Consider the following 14,386-nt stretch of genomic DNA (forward strand, 5'->3'; position numbering starts at 1 on the left):
AATGGGTATGAAGAGCCCTAACCCTAGAAGGTATATTTAAATCGAGTTAAGTCTGATCTGTGTCAATTTTGAATTGTAAGTAAATGACAAAACAACATCTCAGAATCATTCACTGTAATGTTATATTTTATTTTTATTTCTTTCGACATGGAAATGGCAGATTTTTTTATTTTATATTTTTCATTAAAACATTTGGACCAGTCAGAGGATTGATTCTTAAGTCCGCATATGAAAAAAAAAAGTTGAATCAGGTTAACCTTTAAAATACATCTTAATATTCCAAGAAATTACATTTTAGCTTTGGTGGGAAATATCTTGATTCACTAAAAAAAAAACTTTTTGGTGATTTTTTTTCTTCATATAGATTATGTTTAACAAAATTAACTAAATACTAAAAGTTAACAACTAAAAAATTAACTTATTAAATTATAAGTGTTCAATAAAAATAATTATTGAAATAATTAAAAAATGTCAAATAATAAAAAATAATAAAATCATAATTTATTTTAAAAAGATAATAAGAAAATACTACTTGAAGTAAGATTTAAAAAAATAATAAAAATTATCAAAAAGACTTGTTTATCGAATAGTTAAAAAAAACTTTTTAAAGATAATACATAAACATAATCATACACGAATTTCAAGATCAAACTCATCATGAATGTATTTAAAGAATTTAAATAAATTTAATTTGTACCTACACAGTTTAATAAATGGTAAAATTAATTTTACTAACAAATATTAACTACATTAACTTTATCTATTTTTAGTTGGTGTGAAATTTTTTAAAAGGTAAAAAAAATCAAATACATTTAATGAAAAGATAAATTAAGTTTTCAACATTCATGGGATAAATGTAAGAGAGTTCCTGAATCAAATAATTAACTAAAGATTTTAATTTTATAAAATATGGTAGTTAATTATTAATTTTTGTTGAACATTAATTTTTTTATAAATATGATAATATTTTTTGTTATTATCATGATCATTTTACAATAAATTACGATAAATTCTTATAATAATAATTATGAATTGTTATGTTTTGTTTTATTCATTAGGTTATTGGTGTGAAGACTAATTTTATTAATATTTTTAATAAGATCTATTTTATCAATTCTGTTTTTCTTATTCACAAGTCTGAGAAATCTTATTTAAGAAATTTGAATTTAGTTTCATCCAAATAAACAACATACTATCTTACCTTAAATGGTTTTAGTTTTCAGGTTAATCAATAGCATTAATATATATATATTTTGAATCAAAGTTACAAAATATTTAAATTAAGCAGGTTATTAACAATATTTTCTATTTGAACATCCCGCATACATTTTAACACTCAATCATTTTTTTAATATTTATTATTATAAAAAAAATATTGGAAAGACCTTGCGAGAATTTTCTTCTATCGTTGTGTCTTCTGATTTCGATTTCATTGTATTTAATAATGATTTTGATAGATGTTAGTTTATTAGTGGTATTTTTTTTAGAGGTTCAAAAGTAAAGATTTTGATAAAGATCTAGAAAATGTGAATTTTAATGAAAGATCGAAAAGGAAAAAACTTGTATAGAGGATAAAAAAAGAGTTATTTGAGATGACATGAAAAACAGCTTTTGAAACTCATGAAATTCCATACATCGATCACACTAGATTGAAAGAACACTAGTCCATTACATCATATCATAAAGCGAAAATGGAAAACCAAAAGAAAGTAAACAAATAACATAAGGGTGGTTTTAGCTAGATATGATGATTAATTGTTCAGAAAACACATAGAAGACATGATAGAAAGTCTTGTTCAATCTCCACCGGTACGGGTAGTAGGGTGAGAAGAGCAGGCACAAAGGACTTGAGTTATCTCCTCCTTCATATGAAAATTCCTATGGCAGCCACATGTAGCACAAGTCATAGCTTCACGGGTACCTTCAGCGCCACTGGCCACAAACTCCGTGCAACCATCAACAACATGTCCTCCAATTCTGCATGCAAGATTCCTGCAGCACTTCCCATATTTCACCTGCCTCACAATCGTCACCGGCGAGTTGTTGGAGCACCTTCTACTTCCATCTCTTCGCAGAATAACTCTCCTCATTGTATGCTCGATCTCCTTCAATTTCTCTACCCTGCAAAGTTGTTGTCAAGATTGTCAGTGGAGAATTAAAATTGTAGCCTTACAAAGAAATTCAAACAGAAATAAGAAATAGACAAATAGCGAGAGAGAGAGAGAGAGAGAGAGAGAGAGAGAGAGAGAGAGAGAGAGAGAGAGAGAGAGAGAGAGAGAGAGAGAGAGAGAGAGAGTACGACTTATTGTGGAATGGGTGTCAAGAGTCATAACCCTTGAAGGTATATTTATAAAGGGAAAATCTGATTTACATCCATTTTTTTATTGAAAAGTAACTGCAGAAGAACGACCTAGAACAAAATTTTCACTCCATTCACTCTAGTTTTATATTATAATAATGAACTACATTTTATTTCTTTAGGCATGACAACGGTAGAATTTATTTACATGGATTCTTAAGTCCGCTGTATGAAAAAAAATATTTATGATAAATATGTATTATTTATAGAAAATATATTTATATTGATAATTATTATATTAATTACATTACCTTGAAACCAAATGTAATGAAAAATAATGTAATTTATGGCAAATAATTAAAGTCAACATCTTATTCATTGTTTTTTTTTGTGAAAATATGATGATTTTTTTTTACTTTAATCTATAAAATATATAATTATCATCAATATATATTTCTATTCAAAGTTACAAAATATTTAAATTAAGGTAATTAACCTTGACCCTTATTCAAATGGTTGAGTGTTCAAAGGTTATTAGTTGAGATGACATTATATAACTCAAAGATAAAAAAGAAGAAGAAGGAATAACATATAGGATAAGAAGTGTTAGTTGAGATGACATAAAAAATAAAAGATTAAAACTAAAAATTGATCTAATTAAATCCCCTTTAAATTTAAATTTGATTGGATCGAATTAAAACTTTGAACTAAATCGATTGATGGTAAATTAAGAAAATTAAAATAATTGAAATATTTTTTTTAAAAAAAAAATGGATCCAATTCGATCTACAAATACAATAGTATTCACGATACTTGTGTAAGTATGCATAGTTATAATTTATGACCCATGCGTATGTTTATGTCAAGTTTCAAAGGATTTATGCATTTACGTTCAAAAATACATGATTGCAGGCTTATAGCACTCATTAAGACATTGCTTTAATATTGGTTTAGTTTCCATATTCCAAATTGAACAAATATGACGAAAGATACCTATGTTTTGTTATTGAATCTTCACGGGTTAGTTTATTTTTTATTTATAAAAATGTATTTTTTTTTTTGTACAGGGCCCCTGATTTTTGTTATAGAGAATTAGTCTTATGATATGCAAATGTATAGTTTAAAGTAATGACCCTTAGGGTGTTACAACTAGGCAATGAAAAATTTAGCTTCTTGAAGAAATTTGGATCTAATTCAACCTTAAAAGTTAACTTATAGGATAAGGGTTGTCCTCATCTTATAAACTTTATCTAGAGACTATCTCTAACCAATATAGGGCTTGAATTTTTTTTTCTAATTTTGCCTCTAGGTGTTACACATAAACAATGTAACAAGTAATTTAATCAATGTTGTATATATTCATATAAATTATGACAGTTGAAATATATTTTACTATATAACTCTTGGAAAACTTTCATCCAAGTATATCTTTTGTGATAATCTAATTCCATATTCGTGTTCGATTGTCGTCATAAGATTTTAAACAATGATATTTTCCTTGTCTCACAATGGAGACTCCTACTTATTTTTTAACAATTTATCTCTAAATGATATTTGAGAATGTGAGATCCTAGTTGCTTTTTTTATGCATTTGTTGATCAACTTCACACTTGTCGTGTGGTGTTTTCAAACGATAATTGTTGATCCTTATCGGTTTCAAACAAAACAATTGCTTCCATAAGATATAAATGTTCAAATTTAGCAATATTAGCTTAATAACAATGGTTCATTAGTTTGGCCCAACTTTTTTTTTGCTTTTAAAAGTTATTTTATTCTTTTGTTGTTGCTGTGAAAACAAGATATACTCATAGCAGGAAATCATAAAATTAAGAGAAATAAGTATTTAGCTACCTTAAACTTTTCCTATTTTACAAATAGACACCTTAAAATTTAATTTTATTATAATTGATATTTAAATTATTTTTTTTGGCAAATAGACGTCATGGACTTTAGTTCCATTCCAATTTATTTTTAAACTTTACCCTTTCTGCAAGTAAACACCTTAATTTGAGTTTCATCTTAAAAAAAATTCTTTTGTAATTAATTTGGGGTTAATTAAACTACTAACAAAGAAGAAATATAAATCATTTAATAACAAATTTCGACCTCACAACAAATAAACATAATTTATTATAATTTGCTACAAAGATTCAGCACCCCCAGTATATACAATTACCAAGACTGTTTCTACCATATTAATATATATACAATTACTAAAGATAAACAAGACAATTTTCGAACAAGTTTTTCATGTTTTTTTATTTGTGTGTGTGTGTGGAAAATGAAGTATTTCATGTTCATATATAGGGAATGCTAATAAACATGATAACAAGAATAACTTGTCTAAGTTTTTATATTCGTGCTCCCCAATTTGGTGTGCTTTAATTTAACGGAACTAAATCATTTCCCATTTCAGTCTGAAAAATAAAAACAAAAGCATGTACTAGTAAAATCTTGTGTAAGTCTCTCTTTTTTACTGCTTGTTTAAGTCTTCTTTAAAAAAAATTAATTTTGACTTTTAAAAAGAAACTAATCCATTAATCCATTAAGAGGACTCAGTAAAATTAAAATGGTACAGTAAATTTCATCTTTAGCTTGAAATAAATAAGCCAAACCAGACTTAGGTTGTCAGCCAATAGTGATGATAGAATTAACTTGGAAATTGAACACATATTTAATCATAACACTAAATTTATAGTAGTAGAACACAGTCTGTGGGGTGCACATATATAGAATTCCACTAACTATTGTGTGTATGTGAAGCTTTTGAACTAAAACGTTACTGGTAGTAAAACATAGTAGTTTTTTGTGGGGTTCACGTATATAACGTAGGATGCCACTGAGGATTTGTCTATATGTGAAGCTCTTTGCCTTAAAACGTGAGCCTCATTGGTAAGTTTCTTTTGCAAAACCATCATAGTGTTCCAGGTAACCGACGTAACAAATTCATCGAAATGAGTCCCTTGAATATAGACAGATTATTATGTAAGGTCAAATTGCTTGCGTGTTTTGGAAAATATATAACTTAATATATATTTCATATTAGGAGTTACTAAGTAAACTGATATTCTCTTCATGTGAAGGTCTTGTGACCAAAAACGTGAGCTTCACGGCTAAGCTTTGCCAAACCGTCAAGTAGCTCCCGAGGAAACCGAAGTGGTTGTTCGAAAACTTTACCTAAAACGTGGTGTGAGGGAGCATCATACAGTAACTGCTAAGATTTGCCAAACGCATGTAACAAATTCAAAATGATTCCCACCTTTTGCATATAGACGTTTTATTATGTAAAAACTGATCAATTTACCAGTAAATTTAAATACTTGTTCAGTAATTGTATTTATACTGACATGCTAGGAAAAAAAAAAACAGTTTTGCAGCTGGCAGCATATATAACACATCAAAGGGCCGTGGCTATGGCTGCCATCTTCCATAGGGCCAATTTGAACTCTTAATTTTGATTATAAAATCATAAAACAATAATTTAAATTTAAATTATCAGGTGATATTTTATTATATTATTTGTAGTTAGTTTGTTAGTAAAATTATACAATTTCATTTTTTTTATAAATACATAGATATTATACTGTTGTAAATCATTAGGCAAGCTAGTTTATTACTCATTTAAAATTAAAGTTATAGAAAGTTACTTTATACTAGTATGCACTTTGAATTTTTTTTAAAAAAAGCATTGGAATGAATAATAATATAGGGATTATATTTCATAAAAATAATGTGATTTATAAATAAATAAATATCAATTTATTTTCTTCTATTCACATCATATGTGAACATTTTTAACATATTGAATCTCAATATTTCAGAATTTAAAAAGATAACTAATTGAAAGAAATATTATTGGATTAATCTTGAAACAAAAGAAATTAATGCCCTATTAGAAGTGTGATTTTTTTTTTTTGAAAAATTATTGTTTTTTACATGCATGCATGTAATGTTTACAGAATTTCATTAATAATATATTCAATTGTGTTCATTGTATAAAAAAATTAAAAATTCCTCGAATCACTTTGAGATCAATTATGTTGCAAGACAGTGATCGAATGAATAACCATTAAGTGAGATGAAGAAATTGCTTGATTTATATACTTTAATTAACAGAAAATACTAACATAAAAAAATTCAATTCCCTATATATTAGACGTATTAAACAATATTAAAAAATTGATTTTTTACATGCATGTAATACTTATAAATTATTATTAATAATATTTGTAATTATTGTCAGTGTCAAAAGAAATTTTTGAAAATTAGATTTTATAGATTCAATTTCATCAACTATAATGCAAGACAGTGATTGATAGAATTAAACTTTTGCTTGATTATTAAACTTTAGTTAACAATTTTGCAATTTAAAAAGTTAAAAGAATGAAAAGAAAATGGGTGAATTATATTAGACTAGGACTAAAATATAAAAATTGTCAGTTACTTTTAAATTTTACAATGGATCCAGTCATTATAAATACTCCTTTTAGGGTTGGGGCTCCTCATACCAAGTACACAATAAGCTGTAGTCTCTCTCTCTCTCTCTCTTTTTACATACACATTGCCTTTATCTCTTTCTCTTTCTATCTGTCTATTTATGATTTATGATTTGTTTGTAACTCAGGCTGCAGTTTTGATTCTCCCCTAACAATTTTGGCAACAACTTTGCAGGGTTTGAAGGTAGAGAATTTGAAGGATAAGATACAATGCCGAGGAGATGCCCACACAATACAATACATCGCGAGTGCCGAAGGAATTATGCATGTAGGGTTGGAGGATATATTTTGGATGGCTGCAGGCAGTTCGTAGCAAGTGGTGCGGAGGGCACAGCTGCTGCTATGACTTGTGCTACATGTGGCTGCCACAAAAATTTTCACAGGAGGGAAGAGCTACCTCACGTAGTTTGTGGTTGCAATAATGAAGCTTGAAGACTATCATGTGTTTTATATCTGAACAACTATATGTAAACCACCCTATGATATATGTTTTCTATGGATATGCTTATGCTTGTTTTGTTGTTATGGGTTTCTATTTTATCTTAATTATGATGTAATGGACTATTGTTCTTGAAATCTAGTGTGATATCTGATTTCATGTGTTTGCAAAAGAGAAGTTCAGAATTTATATGTTTATGAATATTAATGTATATTCAATTAAGTTATGCTCACATATCTTAAATCATTTTAATTTATATAAATGCATGTTGTAAAAACTTATTTTTATATATACAAAATTTTAATAAAAGATATTAATATTTTTTATAGAAATGGAATTATATTATTTCCTTCAAAATAAGAACAGGGACACTATCAAAATGACAGAAACCAGCTTGCAAGACAAACTTTAGCTAAGCTATGCGGATCTGAGTTGGCTTGTCTTTTTACAAGACAAACTTTTAAGTTTGGTAAATTCATGAGCAGCTTACGACACTGAGAAAAATAATCACATCAAACTCAGACATATTCGACTCCTGCCTGCGTAAACTGCTGAAAACATGCTAACAATCCATATCAATTGTGATATCTTCTATATCCAGATTTCGAAGCCAACCAATTGTGGATCGAAGTCCCCAAGCCTCACCTTCATCCACAAAAGGGAAACATTGAATTTTATCTGAACAAAGTCCCCTTTGTAGTCACTGATATGCATGTTATATTAATATTAATTAAAAAAATTCTCTAATAAGAGATATATATACACAAATGAATAATCCTGACCAGTGATTAGAAGACACATAACAAATAGAAGAAAAACTTCTCGCAAACTCTTTCCTAAAAATTATTATAATAATAAATATTAAAAGATTATTAAGTGCTCAAATTTATGATCAATGTCTTAAAAATTGTTAAGTACCTTAATTTTAATATGTTGTAACTTTGATTCAAAATATAATTCAAATTTATCAAATAATTTGAATCAAAATATATATTAATTATTATTATCTTAAATTAAATATTTAAAAAAAATGAATGATTGAATGTTTAATTCATGATTCGTGGGGTTCATTCCTCTCAGACCTTCATGACTATGGTCAAGCTTTATTTGCAGTCTTTTTTTATAGTCCTCCTGAAGAATGTAAAATTCTTCTTTGGTTTAACTCTGTTGGGACCGTGTATCCTCGGGTTGTAATGCGTTTGATTTTGTTTATCCTTTCCTTGTTATTGAAAAGAAAGAAATAAAATGTAGTGAGTTAAGTGGGAATTGAAATGTGATTCTGAGTTGCTCTTTTGTCATTTATCTACAATTCAAAATTGATTCAGATCAGATTTAACCATTATAAATATACCTTCCAAGGTTAGGACTCTCCGTATCCGTTACACAAAAAGTTGTACTCTCTCATGGCCTTACGCTATATATTTATCCTCTCTCAATCTCTCTCTTTTTCTCTTTCTCGCTATCTATATATTTATGATTTCTTTTAAACAAAGTCTACAATTTTGATTCTCCGTTATCACATTTGACAACTTTTCAGGGTTTGAAAGGTAGAGAATTTGAAGGATAGCATACGAAGAGGATAGTGGTTTTGAGAAGAGAGGGGCGTCCAAGATGCTCAAACAATTCATTAGTGACAATTGTGAGGCACGCGCGTAAGATACCTTGAGTGCAAAAGGAATCATGCATGTAAGGTTGGAGGGTATATATGCTTTGGATGGCTGCAGAGTTCATAGCCAGTGGACTATAAGGAACCGATGCAGCCATGATTTATGCTGCATGTGGCTGCCACAGGGAACTTCCACAAGAGGGAGGTTCATCCTCAATTGATTTGTGGATGCATTTCTCATCCTACTATCACACACACACAAATTACTATTGAGGATTCAAATAAAGACTACATTAAAAATAAGATTTACAAATTAGTAGTTATATGAAATATAAAGTTTAATAGCATAGTTCGCTACAAATTAAGTACTGCATCATGAATTCATGAACTTTGAAGTCCGAGAAAAAGAATTTTATGGAGCATATGACTCTGAGGTTCATTATAAGTATAGAGGAGGAAGGTCTTGCTTCAGTTGGTAGGCCTAAGTTTGTAACCTGAAATTAAATATACTGAAAATAAATAAAATAATATTTTGAGTAAATGTTGAAATAGTTTTTATTTGGAGCTTTACAGGTGCATTGTCTGCAATCATCCCTAACATCAAAATAGTAGCTAAAAGTTGGGGGCAAAGAGTAAGACACTATCTTTTCTATAAAAGTTAAATACTACAAAAGAAAAATGAAAAATAATTAACAACAAAACACTTTTAACACCATAACCAAACAACCAGCCATCAAATTAGTCATAGCATGAAACTTCAATTCTCTATATGCTAACTACTTCAAATAGCATAGTAAAGATCATTATATTGTCATATACACACAAAAAAAGGTGGCATAAAAAATCATATTCTATAGGCTAATTAAATGCTATGGAGATGGGCTTTTATTTAATGAAAAAGATGCTCTTAATTTGAGTGGAGGTGCTACAATCTGAATATGTGGGGTGGGAAGGTCTTCTAAGGGGAGGCTTGAACAGAAAAGCCTCAATTTGGTGGAGGGATCAATATATCATTGTCTTGTGGGGGAGATGATGAATCTGAGTGGTCTGATAGTAGCTAAAATTAGTGACGGTGAGCAAGCAAGGTTTTTTGGTTTGATACATTGTTAGGTGATTTTAGTCATGTTGAAAAATTTCCCAGATTATATCTTTTATCACCAAATCAAAAGGAGAGTGTTAAGGAGTTCATGTGCTTTTACTGTTAAATCAGCGTATATGCAGATGATCTAGTGGGTTCCTCTCAAATTGAGGTGAGATGAAACAAGTTTGGAAGCTATAGTATAAAAATTCAACCAAAAGGGAATTTTCTTCTGTGGAGATTCATCTTTACAAGTTACTTACGAAAGACAAGATCCACAATTGCATTTCTGGCAACACACACTACTACACATTAATCATGTGGAGGGTGATTTAGGCTGCAGTTGTTTGGAATATATGGATCTTATGGAATGAATGCGTCTTCAGGGGTGGAACTTTTGATTCAGAAGAAACGATGCAGAATATATATTTCTTTTACATCTTGGACGACATGGATGAAAGGAAGAATTTCAGACTTTAATTATTCGATACTGTAGGCCCCTTGAGGGCTTGGCGCCACACCTTGTAACACTATATATCCTACTTCTGCTTACGACTTATTCTTTGTTCATTGCTTGATGTCACAACTTTCTGATTAACACCAATAACATTTCATTCATATATTTATTGCAAGTATATGGAATTACAGGTGTAGAAAAAACATGCAGAATGAATTCCCTATAATGAGATATACTAGTGTATATATGGAATGAAATTAGTGAGAGAACAAATAGATACATAAATTTACTATTTCTATAGTATAAAATTTTATTACAAAAGCTTCGTTTGTAATAGAAAGTGATGCATGACCTAAAACAATTGACCATATATATAGTGGGGAAAAATATCTCCAAAAGCAGAAAGTGAACCAAATATATTAAACTAAAGCTCGCAGGTCCAAAACTACTATGTAGATTATAGAAGTTAATCTAGCTAAGATTTAAAGGTGAATGACATGGTATGCAAATTGTAATACTATACAAGACAAAACTGTTGTTCACAAAGTTAAGCAACGAATCTTAGTGCGTAGTATACGTACAAATTAAGAGCACTCTCCAAGCAGAAGATAGCACATATAACACATAAATGACTATTTTGCAACACTATTTCAGCAGTCAAAATAAAGTAACAACTAATTAATAACAAATACTTTAAGACACATGACAAGTAAACATATATATGTCAATTACAATTACTTTGGACGGTCAGTGTGAGGCAAGGACAGTTTCTATGGGTATTTTTACTTTGCTGCAAAGTGGAGGGATGCAGAACGCACTATAGGCTAAGCACACGGGCGTTTATACATGTAATGTGCTTTTATGTAATAGGTTTGGGTACCCTTATACCCACATAAATAATTTTATTTTCTGATTAAAAAAAATAATTGGCATTATCCTGTTGAAGCATCTATGCATTAATATAAACAAGTCAAAATAAAAATATATACAAAAAAAAGGAGAAATAAAAACAACATTTATGAAATGGAAGCACCTCCATTTTTCATACTGGCCATACCTATTTACTTGGAAGGCCAGAGCACTCTTATGCAGATGAAATGTAAGGACTACAATTAGAGGAAGGGGTCTGGGAGAGGTTTAGAGGTTATATATGTTACTCATATTTTCTCGATTTCTCCTTTCAGATGTGCATGTTCACGAGGCAAATTGTTCATACAATGAATTTAAGTATGGAGATTAATTTCTCTTCTACATTAGCTTTAATTTAAAACACTACTATTTTGGATTGTAGGCTAATTTTGTAAAAAAATGACTTCACTGACTAAAACTCGCAAAAATTCAGCTAGGCTTAATAGGGTTTTATGAAAATCGTAACAGTAAAACTGTCGCCAAATTACCTCTTTTCTTGTAGTGAAATGAGTGTACACACAAAAAGTTATATAGGTTTAATTAGTTCCTTAAAAGTGTTTGCATATATAATTTAGTTTTAAAATCATACTAACTATTGAACTTTTAAAGATTTGGTTTAAATTTGAAAATTATTATTTTAATTTAATCCAATCATATGGTGAAATTTTTCATTATTAAAAAATAATTTTATCATCAAAAAACCAGGATAAAAGATCTTATTATATACTTTTTAATATAAAAATAATAATCAAATTTAAATTAATGAATAAATATTAATAAGCAAATAATTTTAATAAAAATATAATGCAGCAATTTCAGAACTAATATAATAAAAAAAATGCACAAAACTATATGTTAGAAAAGATGTAGTGATGTCACTTTGCAATACGGTGAGCTATAAGCTAAACAGTGTCCAGTGAAACTATGTCTTATTCAACAGTTTGTATCGATTTTATAGGTTAATGATAGAATTTTGGGTCCTATCGATTTCGAAAATTGGATCAAATCAGCCAATAGAATTGACCAGTCCCAAATCAACCGATATGGGATCAACCAGTTCAATCCGATTTTCCTGACAAAGGTATGTGTATTGAATTTAATTATCAAAATAAAATTTGCCAATCAGTAGCCAAAAACTGTAACCTCTACAGACTAGCAATGTAACTTTTATTTTTTGAGTAATTACAACTTTGTGTTGACTATCTATTAATAAAAAATAAAATTAATTAATTAAATAACATTAGCAACAATATTTTACTTTAATTATTAACATTTATCAAACAAAACTTGCCTCTACTGTCTGTTGATTGCATGCATAGCCTAACCACCGAATTGACACATTTTCTTTCTTATAGCTCTAGCTTAGTGCTCGGGAAATGTACGTTGTGGAACAAATTTTCTATTGAGATAGAGTATATCTTTTTCATCTAGATACGTGCATGACATTGCAAGCTGTTAGACAACGAAATATATGAATTCACATGCTATACTAAATGCATAATGAGTTTGGTTCAGAAGGGTGATCATGCTTGGTCGGCACATGATTCCTTCTCTATGAAGTTTGCTCAGGTTGGCAACTTGCAAATATGCACAGGATTTGGTAGTTGTTTTGTCTTTATTTTTTCTTTTTCAATCCGTAGAGTCGGTGACTATTATAGTAACAGAGTGCAAATACCTAGTTATGTTTGGAAAAAATCTATTTTGCAGTGGTCAAATCCATTAATACTTGGACTTTGGTTTGTGAGAGGATACGGCCGGATACCATGTATAAAGCTTGAAATTTACATTGCAGAGGCATGATGACACCAACTGATACCAAATTGATTAAACTTCATCAATAATGTCAAGTTTAAATATAGAGAATTGAGTTGTGTTAAATACTCAAAAGAAAATTTTTATGACATTTAGTAATCCTATAAGATTCAAATAGAATTGTCTTCCGTGAAAGACTTTTAATCTATAAAAAAATTATTTGATAATAACTACCCCAATCTCTCTTGCTAAAGTTTAGCTAGGCTTGGCAACAACATATCGTAAGAAAGGATAGGTATAGATGATTTGATTAATGGCACAATATGGTCCCATTCAGTTTAAAGTAAAAAATTGGACAGCTTCAATTTTTTGCTTGCCATTATGGAACTCATGAGAGGCTTAAGGTTACTTTCTATCTCTTTACAGTGGGGATGTTACTTGCTATGCCACCATAGAATTCTAAAATAACTTTTAAAAAAAGTGTCAGAAAATGCCTTAAATGAGCATTTATGAGGAGTCGAAAACTTGCAACTTTTATACAAGAATGAGTGGGAGAGGGAGCGAGAAACAAAGGGACCCCAAACATTTATACCCAAATGTATCTTGTGATGTTTTCTGCGTTCTTTCCTTATATATCTGTGAGATAAAAGAGATGATTCTTTTACACATAACAGAAATACTACACGCATGGTATGATGCGACCAACATAACTCAATCAATATTGGACAAACTTTCTTTTGTTTAGTTTTTTTTTTCACCTCTTTGTTTTTTCCTTTTGTACAATTGTTCTTTATGCATGAGAAGAATTTAATTTTATATACATTGATAGTCTAATTTTTTTATATAAATATTCAAGAATTCAACTTATTGTTACATTATATTAACGAATGAGATGATCATGCTGTAAAATGTTTTCAATCTTATTGAATATCTGTGCGAAAAACTTTTATATTAATAGTATAATAAATTAAATTCATCTAAGAAATGATTTTCTTATTTAAATATAAAATTTTATTTTTTACACTGTCAATCAATTAAAAATTATAATTAACATAATTATTATGATTGTCAATATATAATTTACTATACATATTGATCTAGACGGTACAAAAGAATAATGTACTTAAATTAAATTTAAATTTTAGCAATGTTATTGTTTAAAGTCGATAATTTAAAAGAATAATGATTGTCAATATATAATTTACTATACATATTGAACTAGCCCTCTATGCATGTTATTGTTTAAAGTCGATAATTTTGAAGAAATTAATTTTAAATAACTATATAATGCAAAAGAATACAGCTTAAATTAGAATATATGAATAGTCTATTTTTAATATAATTATTTTT

The sequence above is a fragment of the Glycine soja genome, chromosome 9 (genome assembly GCF_004193775.1).
Source record: "Glycine soja cultivar W05 chromosome 9, ASM419377v2, whole genome shotgun sequence".
NCBI lineage: Eukaryota > Viridiplantae > Streptophyta > Magnoliopsida > Fabales > Fabaceae > Glycine > Glycine soja.